The sequence below is a fragment of the Erithacus rubecula genome (assembly GCF_903797595.1).
Source record: "Erithacus rubecula genome assembly, chromosome: 3".
NCBI lineage: Eukaryota > Metazoa > Chordata > Aves > Passeriformes > Muscicapidae > Erithacus > Erithacus rubecula.
The window spans coordinates 124209509-124212787 of NC_136689.1; positions in this window are offsets into that span (position 1 = coordinate 124209509).

Consider the following 3279-nt stretch of genomic DNA (forward strand, 5'->3'; position numbering starts at 1 on the left):
TTGTGCTGAGGGCAGCCCACACTGGCTCCGTGTGCAAGGCTGGACATTCGTGCACACAGAAGGGCATCCAGAGAAACTTAATGTCAGCCTTTCTTGTGGTTCTTCTCCCATCCAGGAATAAAATAACAAAAAACAACAACAACAAAAAGACTTAAAGCATCCATTTGGTCTTTGTATGATACAAAGAGGAAAAGATGCAAGCAGAGTTTTCTTCCAAGTGCTCTACAAAAGCTGCTGCAACAGCATCACAGAGTGAGGGACAGGAAGCTGCATGGCTCCTTGTCTTGGGAGTGGAGGAGAGAGGAGAGACCCAGGCTGCTTCAGAGCATGTCTTCCTTACTAGAGTAGAAATACAGGGGGAAAAACATCTTTATGGTGCAGCTCGAATGTGTGTGCTCTCCCCAGCCCCTGTGTCTGGGCTGGCTGAGGCCCTGTAGAAGCTGTGGGGCTCTGAGCAGGCAGTGGTAAAAGCAGGTCTCAGCACATTTTGTTCTCACACACACTGACTGCCCTGAGAGGAGCCAGCTCTACAGGATGGAGAGAGAACCAGGAATCATCTTTACACAGTCATGCTGCCTGTCTAACATGAGCTGTGGGACAGGGTCTCAGTGCATTTTACCTCAAGTTGTACATAATGTAAAAACAAATTACATGCTAGAAAATTGCACAAGTCTACATCTGCTGCTTTTTCCAAGCTCATAGTATGGTTGGGAGCCAATTCCCTGTCATTTCTCATCTCTTGCACTTTACACAGGGTGTTTCCTTTATAAAACAACTTGCCTTTGGGTTTAATGATTTCTAAGGAAACATAACTCTGTCAGTGCTCTCCGGTGTTTAATTCCTCCTTTGCTGTTAGTGTCTGCCTGTGCAGCCCAGGGACACCAGTGTGCTCACTGAACTGTGCATGCACTTTGTGTGCTCTTGGGCTCATGCCCGTGCCTAGAAGCTGGTGTTTGATCTAGACTGAACAAGATGGCCTTAGCCTTCAAAGCCAGCATGTTTACATTCCTCTGCTCTTTCTTGCCTCTTTTTTTCAAGTACCCTCAAGATAGGTGTCCTGCTGTTGGAATAAATACTTACCTTGTGCACTGCCCTTTTCCCTGGTGGCCTCCACATGCTTTTGCAGAGGTGGAAGCACTGTTAACTCCTTTTTTCAACCAAAAAATGGCAGCACAGTGCTCAGACCTGCAGGACAAAGTCAGGGCAGAAGGAGCAAGGAAAAGAGCACAGATGCCCTCTCACGCAGCCAAACATGGCCCAGCCTGGTTCAGAGCCACCAAGTGAATCTTAGTACCTTAGCTTTCCTTCTCTCCCTCCCAAACCAAGCCTCCTGGTGCAGTGGGCTGGGGGAGGCAGAAAACAGGGACAGCAGAGCAAGGGGTGTGCAGAAATAAAGCCCTTAACTATTCAACCCTAAACTGTTTGCAGCAGTGCTACGTGGGTTGAAGCAACCAGAGCAGATGTGCTGATCTGGAGGTGACTGGGTCAGACAGCAAGGTCCTGTGAACCAGACTGGTGGAGAGAAGACATGGGAAGGAGTGGGGGGAAACCCTTCTGAGAGCAGGAAGTGAAGAGGATCGGTGTCAGCTGGCTCTGTCTTCCATCACAGGGCATTTCTTTGCCTGTAGTAGGGGAGAAGCAGAATCCACTGCCATTGGTGACCCATGCAGAAATGGCCTCTCTGCCTGAGACAGAAGCTGCACGTCAGGGACAAGGGCTCTGGCTTGGGAAAATGGGAGAGTGTCTCTGGTTCTTCTCGAGCTCAGTAGTGGTACTGACCTTGCATGCTAAGGCTAAAGACATGCAAGGGAAAACCCAGGCACCCAGGGGTTACTGCTTGTTCCTACTGCTGTGCCCAATGCACATCAGAAAATTCAGCTCCAAACATGGCACATACACTACATGAATCAACAGTCTGAGAGCTGGAATATCTGATGGAGAAACAAGGGAGCTACAGGAAGAGAAAAGCAGCTGCAGCAAGGTGTACAAACTCAAACTCCGAGTTTACAGCTCAGCTCTTCAGTCAGCTTGTCAGTGTGACCTAATCCTCCTCAGTACTGCTCAGAGAGAGGACTGGAAGCAGAAACAATTACTTTCTAGCTTGAATCTTACCATGTTTCCTTTCCTTCTGACAGACCTTTTAAATTTGCCACCACTTCTCTGAAGATCCCAAACTATGAAGCAAATCCCCCCCAGTTTTGGCTGATGTCTCACACCAAGGCAGAGGAAAGCAGCTGACACCACTTCCTGAGTTTGCTCTGTTAACACAGGATTGGGTGCTTACAGCCTGTGGACTGGGGGAGGCAAATGAGTCAAAATGGTAAATACATGGTAAATGTATGGTTTACATTTTATCTATGCTTCAGCTTACAAAGTCAGGCACTGCAGTTTAACACACACACACACAATCAGTCCTAGGGCAGAATTCTCACTCTTCACAGTTAGCATTTCCCAATGCATGGTGTAGGCCGACAATTACTTTCCGCTCTCTGAGGCTTGTGGCTGGAAAACTGACAAATCTGCACTTGAATTCCCTTTCCTCTCTAAATGCCATTTAAGGGCAGCATAACTGGAAGGGTCAAAAATCAACTCTCACTTTGCAGTGGCCCCTTCCAGAGCCAAAGCCATGCTCCCTGCTGAGGCACAGGAGAACTTCTGACTTCCATGTGGCCATTCACAAACACTGGGCTTGCTCAAGAACAGCCTTAAGAGAAATTCTAAACACCAAAATGCTTTCAAGAATACAGATTGTATTGATGGTAAGATAAATTAATCAAAATACTAGAAGGCTGGCAGGAATCTTAAAAGAGGACTTAGTTCAGTGCTGGTGTTCTGACATGAAAAAAAAAAAAAAAGCTCATTTCACATGATGCATTTATTTATGCTGCTGTACCTCCTCTTTACCTTACACCAACTTGCAAAATGAACAAAAAATACCTCTCTCAAGGTGAAGAGCTGATGCTCCATATCAAGAGTCTTAGGAACATTTGGATATATCTACAATTCTGCTAAAAACACAAACTGAAAAAAGATCATTCTGAAGAGTGTTGATCCATTAAATAGGCTTTGCAATACTCACACCTTCTCTTCCCTTCTGGGAGAGAGGTGGGAAATGATGCTATCCAATCCCAATTTAAATATCTTTGTGGTCAAGGTAATTATTTAATGTCTTAAAAAACACTATGTGTCTGCAACAAGAAACAAGAGAATCACAGGGGTGCAGGGAAGGATGGTTTACACTAGCAAAGCACCAGTGTTTGAACACAGTCAGCAATGTCT